Below are 15,378 nucleotides of genomic sequence, written 5' to 3'. Positions count from 1 at the left end.
AAACACTGGACCACCAAATATTCAGCATACACCAGCTGATTTGAGGCCAACACATATACAGAAGAGGACTGCTGGTTCTGTGTTCAGTCAGAGAAGATGCACTGGAGGCCCCAGGGAGTTTAGAGGGTTGGGTGAGTCATGGGGGTGGGGACATCCTTGTGGAAACAGGGTGTGGGGAGGAGGAATTCAATGTGAAACAGTCAGAGGGTGGACCATGTCCTGGAGGAATAAATTCTAGAGTGTAAAAAATAAACAAAAAAACCCAACAAACAAATAAAGTAAAAAATTATCAAAATGATCTACATCAACTGGTGATCTCATTCATGTTTAGTTATTTGAAAATCGATTATTTGATGAATAAGTCATTACTATATATCATATTTTATCAGACAGAGAGGAGATACCAAGTCTTACGAGCTTACAATCTACTGTAATGTTTGATGATATGTGACATGCATACAAACAACCCTCCTAAAAACTATGTCTGCATGTGATTCTTATAATAGCTTTATCAGGATAGTCACTGCAGAAAAATAACATCCTTATTTTTCCTCTTTTGGGGGTGTTAAGTTTTGCGGTTACAAGTACCCATTTACATGGTCACATCACTTTCAGTCTCACTTCTTTCCTCTCAGAGAGAGTGGCTGTTCCTCAACTCTTCAAAACTCTGTTAGGTTTCGTTGCATCACCTTATCTTTGAATAACATGCTTTCTGCTCAAGTTTTTGCTCTCTGAAGTGCACTGTACCAACTACAAGCTGTGGAAGCTGATTCAGGTCAAATGTCACTCACCTTCCATCTCCCATTCTACTAGTATTGTATCTTAATTTGGGAAGGATAAATGTTCTATTTGCATCTCTTGCTTGCATTTCAACTAAGGATGCTATTGTTTTGTATTCCATTAAACAATTTTTATTTTCTCCAGGGTAAGTAATCGTCTATATTTAGAAAACATTGTATCCTATGAGCTTTACATTAATATAAATTTTATTTCCTGGTGTCTTTCTTGTAATTCCTACTCTAGAGGCCAGGTAATAAATATTCCAGTGTAGCCTGGGCCATAATGAGAACCTGCCTCAATAATGAATGTAAATTAATCAATGAATGGACTCATCGCCCAATTACATTCCCAGATAATACACTAAATATGATATTGACATACTTAAGCTTGAATCAGGGTTTATTTGGTCAATATCTCTCCTTGCAAATAACTGTCATAAAGATTCCAGTCAGGCTAAAAGAGCCAACCATTCGGTAGCCCCAGTTCATTTCCAAGGATGCTGTGGTGTTCCCTAAGGCAGCCTTTGTTCTATGTACTGTGGGGATAGGGTGTATTTCCTTGGGGTCTCCTCCATTGTTTATCTTCTTTATAATCTCGTATAACTCTGAGAAAGATTGTACAGTTGTTAAAGTTCCTGATGTCATCGATTCAGAAGACTCCTAAGAGTGTGCTCTTGATTTTGGTGAATAGACTGTTGAACAAAGAGTTAGCTTGATACGTCCCTCATTCATTTTATCTAGTCTTCATCCTCCTATGGCCTTCCCTGCTCCTGGTAAGATGCTCAGAGGACTAGTGTTAGATTTTACTCATTCATTTCTCTTGAACACACACATTCATTTTTTTTTTCTGGAAGTGTGCAAGAGTTTCTTTTTGAATCTGGAATTTCATATGTTTCTATCTTGGGATGGGCTTATTTGAGGCATTGTTTTGAACATCTATTAGCTTGTTTCCTTTTGTTAATTTTGATATTTTCTCTTGAATCAAGAGTTTTGTGTTAGTTCTGCTTTTCCAAAGCATATCTGGCAGTTTTAACTCAGGATTTCCTTCTTTTTCCCATTTTAGAATCTTTCTTTTCATTTTGGAAGATTCCCTTAAACATTGCTTCTTGATTTTGTTTTAATTTCTTCAAGGCTATTTTTAAATCTTAAAGGTTGCACATCTACTTATCTCTCTTAATATTGCTTTAAAATTCTAGTTCAGTTATATTTCATAGAAATCATTTTCCTTATAACTTGTTGCAAATACTCTTTATGCTTTAATATATTTCTCAGTATCTCAATTTTCTTGAAGAACAGTAATTTGAGGATAATCTGAACTGTGAGTCAGGTATCTAACAGCAGAAGGAAGTAAGGTGCAGTGATTCAGAGTGGGAAGAGGTATTGTTTAGCAGAGCCATCTCAGAGCAACACTGACAAGCTGGTGAAAACAGCTTAGGACGGATAGTGGAATTTTTAAAAATGTAGATAAGAATTCACTTTCTGCATGTTACTTTAAAGTCCTTTTTTCTTAAATAGTGACAATCTTAAGTATTGTAAAACAGAAACTGGGTGTTGGGGAATTGTAGAATTGGCTCAGCAGTTAAGGGCACTCATTGCTCATGCAGAGGACCCAGCCAAATTTTAGCTCATAATCACATGTAGCTCCAATTCCAGGGAACTGGATGCTCTCTTGACCTCTTCAGTCATGAGGCACCCAAGCTTTTCACATACAAACATGTAGGCCAAACACTCATGCCATTTAAATATGGCAATGTGTAATGTTTAGAATTTTCTGTTGTTTAATCTTGCTGCAGAGGTTGATAAAGTATGCCTGTAGAATATGTGTAGAGAATACCTGTGGAGCTATATAACTGAGACGATTGAGGAAGGAGGATGACTTGACTCATACAGAAAAACTCTCTCAAAATAAAAAAAAATTAAATAATATTCTATAAAGTTATTTTCTCCATTGAGGTATAAATCTTGAAAAAATTCAATAATAATTGAATACTTACATTGTATGATATCATAAGAGATTAAATTAAAGAAATATGTCATTGAAGAACTCATTTATCTTTAGGTATCTTTTAAGTCCTTAATTTATCTTGTAGTTCTAAGGCAATTAATGCATTATTCATTCTATTAGCATTTATTGAAATTTCTCATGTGAGATTCCACCAAGGGCTCTGCTGATTCGAGGAATTATCTTAAAGGAACTTGAAACTTCAAACAAATGTCACACTTGACCTTCTCCTTTGACAGAAAGTTAAATAACAAAAGTAGCAATCACCATATTTTCACCTTTTCAGTTGAATATTAATGTATGGTGGAGCTGAGTATTGAGAAAATCACAAAGACTATGGTAGTATTTACATTCAAATTGTATTCCTGGCTGTCACTTCATGCCTGGTTGGGCTTGCAAACCTTCTTTAGTTTCCTGCAAGCTTGTTGTTGGGATTAATTGAAATAATAAGCGTTTAAACACAAGATTCATCATGAAACTGAATCATTTCTGTGCTTTGTAGAATTGGCAACTACACTGTCTCTCGCTGAATTCCTGAGTAGGGAGTAACCACTGAACCATTTGGAAGGAGACATAAATGTTGAAAACTCAGCAACAGAAGGGACTTTAGAGGTTTTCTCATCTAGCTGTGTCATGATCACCTATCTCACTGTCAAACAGCAAGTTCAAGGTAAAATGAAAACAGAACCCACAGACTTTATTATAAAAGTGTCTTCACTTTTATAATAAAAAATATTGAGAAATCATGTTTAACTGGTGTGTAGTTTGTATATAAAAATAACCCCCAATATTATGCCAGATATCATACTCAGCTGAGTATGGGTACTTTCAGAACTGATCATTTTAGACACTGTTTCTTTAATTTACTGCTTCTCAGAAGAAAAACTTGTCCACTTGCTTCTGCAATGAGCATATTCAGACACCTAGTTGGGAAACAATCAAACAAACAACTAAAACCAATGGAATGTAAGAGTGTAAGTTTCCATGATAAGAGGCATGGAAGACTACACAGGTGTAGCTTTGTCCCTTTAGGGATTTCGAGAAAGTGTGCCTTTTATTGTAAACTTTACACAAAGATTTGATCTGGAACCTCACAGCCTCTGTAATATGATTTGAGTTATATAAAGTCTTATTAACACAATTATCTTCAGATTAAGCCTTTTAGAAGATGGTGATTTTGTTTTGTTTTGTTTTTTTATTTGCATGGCAAATGTTAGATAATACAATAGCTAAAGTTATACTATGTTAATGCTGTTTACTGTCCTGATTTAGCAAGAGGAGTTGTCTATTGAACTTTCTCCAAGAGTTCCTTTCATACAAGGCAATGTGATTTTCTTCCTACATTTTCAAATCCTTTGAAGCAGTTATAATTACATAGTAGGCACCGAGTTATGTTCATAAGCTATTAGATTTTGGGAAGCCCATCTTCCCTTTTTAATTTTTACTTTATGTGAATCAAGGAAAAGTAACTTCCACAGTGTTAACATCTAAACCACAGCGAGATCCATGCCCGGCTGCTTAAACACTTGGCCTTTAGCACTGAATCCTTTCTTTTATTTCCTGCTGAATGGCAGCGAGAAAGGCCTAATTTATGGTGAGAATAAAGAAAGGTGGTCTCTGTGGTTCTTTTTTGTCCTGAAAAAGCCATGGTATTTTAGATGTTTTAGAAATGATTTAGTAAAAAGGATGAGTTTTCCCCTCTTCCTTGGACTTCCTTCATACTTGAGTCTGGTTTGCAGACAGATTTTTTTCTCCTGTTTTATTTCCACCCATTCTCATTTTATCACAAGCAAATAATCCTTTTTTTTTAATGCATGCGCATTATATTAGTTGCCCTGCATTTCATCTCTTAAATGAGTTGAAATAAAAGCAATTATCTACAGCTTTCTCCTTCATTCCTCTCCCTGACTCTGAGCAGAACAAATCAGGTTGGGGCCAATACTGTCCACAGCAGGCAGTAACCCAGAAGAGAGATGCCTTGGAGTGTACCATCTCCAGTGCAGCTTTCCTGCTGCTGCTGTCTTCTCACTTGAGCAGAATGTAAATAAGATACCTCCAACTCCTGTGTGGAAGCTTCTTTCAGGCTTTTTGTTGAGGGTTAGTTCTCTAAATGATTGGCTTCTCAGAAGGCACACTGCTAACACATAGAACACATTGCCCAGATAACATTGAGACCCATCCTGAGTAAATCAGAATGACACATATTAGTCAAAGATTCAACAGAGCATGTGCATTCATTGCTGGTTAGAAACTCCCCTACACATGGGTTATTTCTAGTAAGCTGCATATTGGGGGAAACAGTTACTATGGAGTGAGTGAGTGAGTGAACCAGAGAGAGAGAAAGAGAGAGGAGAGAGAGAGAGAGAGAGAGAGAGAGAGAGAGAGAGAGAGAGAGAGAGGACCTTCATGGTATATCAGAAGTGGACACAGCTACATTTGAACAGGTATTTTGTCTACACAGTTATTTTTGGAATAAAGGCAGCACATACATGATCACACGACACCCTTTCCTAGTTTCCAAGTTCAACACATCAAAGCTTTCACATCTCTCTATTTTTATTTTCATAATGTTTTTCCTTTAAGTAAGATATTTGTTTGTGTTTTCCTTCGATGTGATAAGACCCAAATAGAGGAAGGCTAAATGTTTTAGCCCAGTGCATTCCGAATTGCAAATTCAAGGCTAAGAATCTCAGTTGCTCCAGCATGCTACAACCCTGTCCCATAGGCCATCATTACCTCCACGGGATGGCGTGTAAGGGTTTTGCAGGTTGGCCATGGAGATAGCTTCCCACATATGACAGTCTGTTCACTGCCCACAGCCCTAATTTTCATCAGTAAAATGGAGAAACTGACTTCTCTTGGTTGGTCCGATGGTCAGAGCGTATTATTGACAAATAATCAGCCTATATAAGGTGAAGCAGCATCCAGGGTACAGACATTGACTGCTTTTGATAAAGGTTAATTTGTTTCTCCTAAACTGATCTAGCTGTTTGGTTTGGTTCTTGTCTCCCTTTTTTTTTTTAAATTTTTAATATTTTTTTATTACATATTTTCCTCAATTACATTTCCAATGCTATCCCAAAAGTCCCCCATACCCCCCCCACTTCCCTACCCACCCATTCCCATTCTTTTGGCCCTGGCATTCCCCTGTATTGGGGCATATAAAGTTTGCAAGTCCAATGGGCCTCTCTTTCCAGTGATGGCCGACTAGGCCATCTTTCGATACATATGCAGCTAGAGACAAGAGCTCTGGGGTACTGGTTAGTTCATCATGTTGTTCCCCCTATAGGGTTGCAGATCCCTTTAACTCCTTGGGTACTTTCTCTAGTTTCTCCATTGGGAGCCCTGTGATACATCCAATAGCTGACTGTGAACATCCACTCCTGTGTTTGCTAGGCCCCGGCATCGTCTCACAAGAGACAGCTATATCTGGGTCCTTTCAGCAAAATCTTGCTAGTGTATGCAATGGTGTCAGCATTTGGAAGCTGATTATGGGATGGATCCCTGGATATGGCAGTCTCTAGATGGTCCATCCTTTCATCACAGCTCCAAACTTTGTCTGTGTAACTCCTTCCATGGGTGTTTTGTTCCCAATTCTAAGAAGGGGCATAGTGTCCTCACTTTGGTCTTCATTCTTCTTGAGTTTCATGCGTTTAGCAAATTGTATCTTGTATCTTGGGTATCCTAAGTTTTGGGCTAATATCCACTTATCAGTGAATACATAGTGTGTGAGTTCCTTTGTGATTGTGTTATCTCACTCAAGATGATGCCCTCCAGGTCCATCCATTTGGCTAGGAATTTCATAAATTCATTCTTTTTAATAGCTGAGTAGTACTCCATTGTGTAAATGTACCATAATTTCTGTATCCATTCCTCTGTTGAGGGGCATCTGGGTTCTTTCCAGCTTCTGGCTATTATAAATAAGGCTGCTATGAACATAGTGGAGCATGTGTCCTTCTTACCGGTTGGGACATCTTCTGGATATATGCCCAGGAGAGGTATTGCTGGATCCTCCGGTAGTATTATGTCCAATTTTCTGAGGAACCGCCAGACTGATTTCCAGAGTGGTTGTACAAGCTTGCAATCCCACCAACAATGGAGGAGTGTTCCTCTTTCTCCACATCCTCGCCAGCATCTGCTGTCACCTGAATTTTTGATCTTAGCCATTCTGACTGGTGTGAGGTGGAATCTCAGGGTTGTTTTGATTTGCATTTTCCTGATGATTAAGGATGTTGAACATTTTTTCAGGTGCTTCTCTGCCATTCGGTATTCCTCAGGTGAGAATTCTTTGTTCAGTTCTGAGCCCCATTTTTTAATGGGGTTATTTGATTTTTCTGGAGTCCACCTTCTTGAGTTCTTTATATATATTGGATATTAGTCCCTTATCTGATTTAGGATAGGTAAAGATCCTTTTCCAATCTGTTGGTGGTCTTTTTGTCTTATTGATGGTGTCTTTTGCCTTGCAGAAACTTTGCAGTTTCATGAGGTCCCACTTGTCAATTCTCGATCTTACAGCACAAGCCATTGCTGTTCTATTCAAGAATTTTCCCCCTGTGCCCATATCTTCAAGGCTTTTCCCCACTTTCTCCTCTATAAGTTTCAGTGTCTCTGGTTTTATGTGAGATCCAGAATCACAAAGTCCTGCCTTGATCTGCAGGTTTAATTTAGATAACTGGGTATAACTAAGGTTTTGCCCGAGGTCTTTACAAGAAGTGAATGACTGACTTGCAGATTGCCTCTCTACTCCGCCTTGTGCAAGACTAAGTCACTTTGAACTCCACACAAGGTTCTGTTAGTTTCTGAGAAGTCTAGGCATGTGATTTATTACCTCACTCACCTGTGTGGCCTGCCAGGCATGCTGCCTACAGTCTATTTTGTCACAAGATTGGAAGTCCTTCTGTCTCTCACATGATCCTTCTCTCTATTATCTTTTATAACACCATCTACATCATTCCGAATTAGACCCAGTCTTCCGGTGGTAAGCTGCAGATGGAAGATCTCTCTAGTTTGGGTATCCAGCTTGTCTGATTTGACACACCTCATTGTGCCTGCATCTCCTCTAATCACCTTCCTGCTCGTCTGTATATAGATTCGACTTTCCTGATCTTCCTGCCATAGCCTTGCTCTGAGGGACTTGACTGCCAGCAGAGCACTGATGAGTCCATTTGTGCTTTGTGAAACCTTTCTTGTTCTTGAAATCGAACTGAGGATTTTCATGTTCAGTTGGATACTTCTCTCCCTTTGCCTCCACTGACCGTTGCAAATACATACACGATATTTCTCTTTCAATGGGCATAGAACAAAGGCAAGCCATTTCCCCCAGAAATCTCTTAACTTTCAAACAAGCATCCCAATTTTGTAGCAAAGCTTGTCTTATTGGTACTGCACCTCAGGTACTCCTGAGGGTTTAGAGTTTTTTGTGTCTTGAGTTTTGTTTCCTTAGAAGGAAGGATATTAAGTTTTAAGAAGAAGTGGATTGAATTGTTCATTGGTACAGGGAATTAATTATCTTTACTATTTCTGTTTTGAAAATCAGAGCTACCTACTGCCCTGTTGCAGTTAAAATGATAGCTGTCACAAGTAGATTAATGGGCATCATCAGACAGATTTCAAATAGCAGAAGTGATGAGATTATCCTGGTATTGGCTGCAGGAATGTTTCATCACAGAGGGGAAGGGTTAGTTCATTTGTATACAAAGCTGACTTGAAAAACTTAAAATACACACCAATATTAAGGAATGTATGCAGGTTCTCTTGAAAATAAACTATTTTTGTTTGTTTATTTGGTTTTGTTTTTCTGCAGAACATAGAAATTTGATGGCATCAAAAGACGCTGTTATGCTCAGGTCAGATCGACCTGGGTAATGATTTCTCTTCTTCTGTGAAGACCTGAGGGATAAAGGAAAGTTGTTCCAGTCATGTTCCTTTAATGTGGAATGTGGCTCTTGATGACATCAGAAATGCAACAATACAAACTGTTTGAGGGAAGACAAGCAGTGACGGGTGTTTTGGAGAAAGAGATGTGAGGGGAAAATGATCACTCTGTGAGGATCGCTTCCTGCCAATGCTCCCTTACCACCCTCAGAATGGTGGTTTGCTCAAAGAGGGGGGCAGAGACATTTCTTCACTCTGTGTATACATCAAGAGGAAAAAGAAAAACTGGCTGAATTTAACTGGCAGACAGAAATTGTTGGGACATTGCTCTCTGCTTTGTTAGTCAACTTACATGTAATTTAAGATAAAATAATAGTGCATATTTTTTATGTTGAGAAAAATGACATTTCTTCCATGACTGTAAAGTGAGTTATTTGAGGACAAAACCCTAATGAAACAAAGTAAAACCAAATAAGAAAAATAAAAATAAAAACAAACCAGTCCATGCTAAAGCATCTCTGAGAACCTCCTTAGATCGCTTGATGTAATAAATGCTTGATGTCGTGTGAAACAAATAATATTAACTATTTATACATCATTTTGATATTTAGTTTTTATCTAATGTATATGAGTGTTTGTCTGGTGTGTATATGTGCATTGTGAGTGTGCCTTACACCTGTGGAAGCCAGAAAAGGTGTTGGTATTGGAGATACATGTGGTTGTGAACTTCCATGTGGGTTCTGGGAGTTCTGCATCCTCTACAAGAGCAGCCAGAGGTGCTCCTAACCCCTGACCTACTGCTCTAAGTCCTCAATTTTATTTTAGTCAAACCTTAGAGATCATATTTGATTTTTTTTTATTTCATGGATAGAGAAACAGAACTTTTTACTGTGATGGGCTTACGTGGATTTTCTTATTTCTGTGAGGGTTGATTATTGGCCTTCTATTCCATTGTTCCTGCATTTAATTAACTTTCTCTGTGGCCCACCATATATTATATAGTCTTTAAGAAGTGAATTCTTACCTTGGAACTACGAAATGCCCAGAATAGAGGAGAGGAGATTTGTGCCTGTTTTCTTGGGGGTGGGTGGGTGGGGTGGGCTCAGGCCCACCCTCTAGAATGTCCAGAAGTTCCTCAGACAATCTCACACAGAATACCTTCAACACGACTGCAAAGGACTACCAAGCCAGTCACTCACACATTCCTTATTCTTCTGTTTGTAATCACAGTTCTGTATTCCTAGATACATTGTGACTTGACTGTCAACATTTTCCTGTAGGAAACAAAACATCAATATTTCCATATGAAGGGAAATTGTGAAGGATCCGTTCAGTTCATTTTCATTGACTTCATTTTAAACATAGCTCATCTAATACTGAAAATCCTGAAATCTAGATATAGATTAGATATAGATGTAGTTTATTCTTTAAAACAATGATACTAGTATTATGTATGACAAGTGATGTTTCTTCCGCAGACATAGAAATTGTCTATTCATTCCAGAGAGAGAGAGAGAGAGAGAGAGAGAGAGAGAGAGAGAGAGAGAGAGAGAGAGAGAGAGAGAGAGAGAGAGAGAGGTGTCATGAAAAATAAAGAGTTCTGTCCTATGTGCAGCTAGGCACACCAATGAATTTGCTGGGTAACTACTACCAGGAAGCCCCACATTTACCCTTGGTTTCGCTTTAGGTGGTGGGCAGCTGCATATCACAGTCCCCCTGCCCCATATTGCCCTCTCTGAGATAAGGTTAATTGGATCAATTCAGTCTTCTTTGTTTACTCAAGACAGTGATGTCCATGTCCAAGCCAGAGTAAAGAGCTGCAACGAACTACAGAATAGTTTAAGGGGACCTTGTTTTTCTTTGCCTTGCCCTATATCCCTCTCAGGAGGCTCAATTAGAGCTGTCAATGGGAAGTTTCAAATGTATTTCCTTTTGGGATAATTTGTTTTATGGCCAGTTAGGTTTGCTTATCTTTTTATTTTTAATTTTGTCATACTTTTATGTTGATTCCAGTGAAAAACTTTCAATTTTAATATATGTGACACATATAACATCAACATAATTTTTATGCCAAAAATATTTTAAAGGGTCCTGTGGAGGTGACTCCTTTTTTAAAAAAAAGTTATTTTATTACATTCCAAAGGTTTCTCTCCTTCTTGGAGCCCCACCATGAGTTCTTCACCCTATCCCATCACCCCTTTATCTCTGAGAGACCTACTCCCACCTCACCCTGATAGCATCCCCTTTCCATGCGGCATTAAGGTTCTACAAAATTAAGCCCATCCTTTCCCACTGAGGCCATACAAGCAGTCCTCTGCTATATATGTAGTGGGGCCCATGGACTGGCCCCTGTAAGGTCTCTGATTGGTGGCTCAGTATTCAAGAACTCTGAGGGATCTGATTAGTTGATATTGTTGTTGTTTCCCTGGGGTTGCAATCTATTTCAGCTCCTTAAGTCCATCCCCTAACTCATCCAAAGTTTTGCCTGACTTTAGTCTAATGGTTGACTGTAAGTGTCTGCATCTGTCTCAGTCAGTTGCTAGTTGAGTCTCTCAGAGGACAGTCATGCTAGGCTCCTGTCTGCAAGCACAAGAGGTTACCAGTAATAGTGTCAGGGTTTGGTGCCACTCCTCCAGTCTCTGCTCCATTTTTGTCCATCCATTTTCTGTTTATAGAAACAATTCTGGGTCAAAAATTTTGAAGATGGGCAGGTGGCCCCATGCCTGAAATGGAGGCCATGCCTATCTACTGGAGTTGGTTGGGCATTTTGACTAAGGTCATCCCCATTGGGTCCTGGGAGCCTATCACATCCCTGACATTTGGGACTCTCTAGAGGTTCCTCTGCCTCCCACACTGCTGCATATTTATATTTGTTCTTTTAGCTCTCTGGGCTTCTCTCCTATATGCACCCATACCTGACCCTGCTCACCTTTTCCCTTCCCTCCTCTCTCCCACTCAAGTCCCTCCCTCCCTCTGCCTGCTATGATTATTTTGTTCCCCCTTCTAATTGAGGTATCCACACTTGGGTCTTCCTGCTTGTTAAGCTTCTTTACAGTCTGTGTGTTGTATCATGGATATTCCTAATTTTTTGGCTAATATCTACTTATTAGTGAGTACATACCATGCATTTCATTTTGTGTCTCGGTTACCTCACTCAGGATGAAATTTTCTAGTTCCATCCACTTGCCTGCAAAATTCATGATGTCCTAATTTAAAATAGCTGAATAGTATTCCATTGTGTAAATGAACCACATTTTCTGTACCCTGTTTTCATTTAGGGGACATCTGGCTTGATTCCACCTTCTGACTACTATAAATAAGACTGCTTATAGACATAGTGGAGCACATATTTTTGTGATATGGTGGAGCATCTTTTGGGTACACTCCCAGAAGTGGTACAGCTAAATCTTCATGTACAACTATTACTAGCTTTCACAGGGACTGCCATATTGATTTCCAGAGTGGTTGTATCTGTTTGCAATCTCACCAGCAATGGACAAATGTTCTCCACATACTTACAAACTCATGTACTGTTGCTTGAGTTTTTCATCTTAGCCATTCTGATTGGTGTAAAGTGCAATCTCAGGGAAGTTTTGACTTGCACTTCCCTGATGACTAAGATGGTGGAACATTCCTTTTTATTATGATGATGATGATTAGATTTTCTTTATATACATTTCAAATGCTATTCCGAAAGTTCCCTATACCCTCCCCCTGCCCTGCTCCCCTACCCACCCACTCCTACTTCCCCTGTACTGGGGCATATAAAGTTCAGTTGAGGAAATGCCTCCATGAGATCCAGCTGTAAGGCATTTTCTCAATTAGTGATCAAGGGGGAAAGGCCCCTTGTGGGTGGGACCATCTCTGGGCTGGTAGTCTTGGTTCTATAAGAGAGCAGGCTGAGCAAGTCAGTGGAAGCAAGCCAGTCAAGAACATCCCTCCGTGGCCTCTGCTCACCTCCTGCTTCCTGACCTGCTTGAGTTCCAGTCCTGACTTCCTTGGTGATGAACAGCAGTATGGAAGTGTAAGCCGAATAAACCCTTTCCTCCCCAACTTGCTTCTTGGTCATGATGTTTGTGCAGAAATAGAAACCCTGACTAAGACAACAGTGTAAGGAATTAGTCACGTCTTAAGTATGTTTACATCTCAAACCTTTGTTTCTTACATATTAATTCTAAAAGATGCTTCTTGTTGACTTTTGGGGATTCTCCACACACCCAATGAAATGCCAGTAAAGACAGTTTCACTTGCTCTCTCTCTCTCTCTCTCTCTCTCTCTCTCTCTCTCTCTCTCTCCATATATATATATATATATATATATATATATATATACATACATATATACCTTTATTTACTTTTCTTGTCATATTGCATTGGAAACTTTTGGTAGAGTGATGAGTCATAATGATGTATTCTTGCCTTATTTTATATTTCAAGGAGAGCCAACTGTCTTCTCAACATCAAGTGTGATTTTAGCAATCAGTTTTTATAGATATCCACTGCCACATTGAAGATGTTTTCCACTTCCTAATTGGCTGATTTCAGAACCAAGTGAGCTTAAGGTCATGTGTAGGTTCATAATCATGCATGTGAGTATTTTTTCTTGAAATATGAACTGAATGGTCTTCCTACAGATTTATTTTCTGATATTTCTACCTAAATGGCTACATTGTTTTAAAAAGAAAGAATCCAAAGGCCAGCTATGGTGAATCAGGACTGTGTCTCAGCATTTAGAAGGCTGAGTTAGGTTCTCTAGGTAACTGGAGAAACAGAAAGTTAGAGCCACCATTCTACTCACACAGAAATATCCCACCTACTCCCTTAAATAATCATGAGGATAAAAGTTCATATACTTCTTAAGAGTTGATAACTCTGTTTGCTAAACCATGTTTTATCAATTACATGCTGTCTCGGCTATAATGTGACTTCTCTGTGATTTAGAGGTAATTAAACCCTAGTACTCTATTAGCAGATAGAACTGTTTGTCAGGTGAGCAGCACCGAGATTCTAGAAAACCCATAAATAGACAAAACCCAAGGCTTCTCTTTCAAGTAGAACTTTTTTTTATAAAGTAAGAGTAAAGCAGATTGATCTTATTAAAATTTGAAAACACTAAAGTCATGTGTATTTAACCATGGTTTCTCACAAAACAATAGATGCTTCCAGGTCACAGAGGAGCTCAAGGACAGCGCAGGGGAGAATCTAGGTTCTAAATGAGGTCAATGAAGCCACCATCCTCATCAGTCTTTGGGGACCATGATATTGTGGAAATCCTTTATGAATTCCTTAAATACCAATCTGATGTAACACATCAATATTGGAAGATTAAGTATGATAACAGCTGACAGATGTTAACCAATTAGAGAAACTGGCAAATGCTTGTATGCCTGTGTCTCACCTTCATCCTCCTTCACTTGCTCCATGAACTCTTTGAAACTGCTGGAAATAAACCTGAGATGCAGTCTCTGCTACGCCACTGGAACAGTGAGTTCTAACTTTCTACTGAAAGTAGGGTTGGATAGAGAAGTTTATTTATATTTCAAAATACATTCATTCTTTTGGTAAAATGTAATTTAAAGTTTGTCTTGGAACATTTTCAAGTAAACTAAAAGGAAGTGCTGAAAATTTATTGGCATGTAAGTAGGTTTGACCACATTGCTGATCCAATATATAGGTCAGTTCACAACACAGGTCACAAGCCTGTAGTAGTAGTTTTGCCTAAACATCAACACCTGGGAGATAAAGGCAGGAGGAATGTCAATAAGGCATCCTGGACCAGACCAGTCTGAAAATTATACTGAGTATGTCTCTCTCTCTCTCTCTCTCTCTCTCTCTCTCTCTCTCTATATATATATATATATATATATATATATATATATATATATATGACTGGCGATATCATTCAGTGATAGAACACTGAACTCAGTGTTCGTGAGTTCAACATTCTAGTGCTAAGAAAATCAATCATACAAAAATAATGTCAAACAAAACCAAATTAAAATTAGAAATATTTAACAAATGTTCAATGACCCTGGTTATAGGCAGTAAGAATATAAAGGATCTATCTGCTGTGATGAATTCATCATTATATAAAAACTGGTCTGATAGTGGCATGAGCACCCTGACAGTAACCATGTACTACCTGATTGAATTTATAGTTTGCTCCAAGAAGTATTACCTATGCTTGGTACCATGATCAGTGTCAATTTATAACATAGGCCCCAAAGGAAAATTTACTGTCATTACTTGGCAAAGTAGACTATCTTAGTTACTATTCTATACCTGTAAACAGATACCACAACCAAGGCAACTTATAAAGGAAAGTATTTAATTTGGGCCTTCCTTAATGTTTCAGACAATGGGTCCATGACCATTAAGATGAGTAACAGGATAGGAGACAGTGTGCATGGCACCAGAGCAATTCCTGAGAGTTTAAATCTGATCCACAAATAGGAGAGAGAGAGAGAGAGAGAGAGAGAGAGAGAGAGAGAGAGAGAGAGAGAGAGAGAGAGAGAACAGGAGAGAGAGAGAACAGAGGAGAGAGAGAGAACAGGAGAGAGAGAGAGGAGAAAGAGAGAGAGAGAGAGAACAGGAGAGAGAGAGAGAACAGGAGAGAGAGAGAACAGGAGAGAGAGAACAGGAGAGAGAGAGAGGAGAAAGAGAGAGAGAGAACAGGAGAGAGAGAGAGAGAGAGGAGAAAGAGAGAGAGAGAGAAAACAGGAGA

The sequence above is a fragment of the Mus caroli genome, unplaced genomic scaffold, assembly GCF_978045245.1.
Source record: "Mus caroli unplaced genomic scaffold, Mus_caroli_1 scaffold_12, whole genome shotgun sequence".
Lineage (NCBI taxonomy): Eukaryota > Metazoa > Chordata > Mammalia > Rodentia > Muridae > Mus > Mus caroli.
This window is presented reverse-complemented; position numbering follows the sequence as displayed.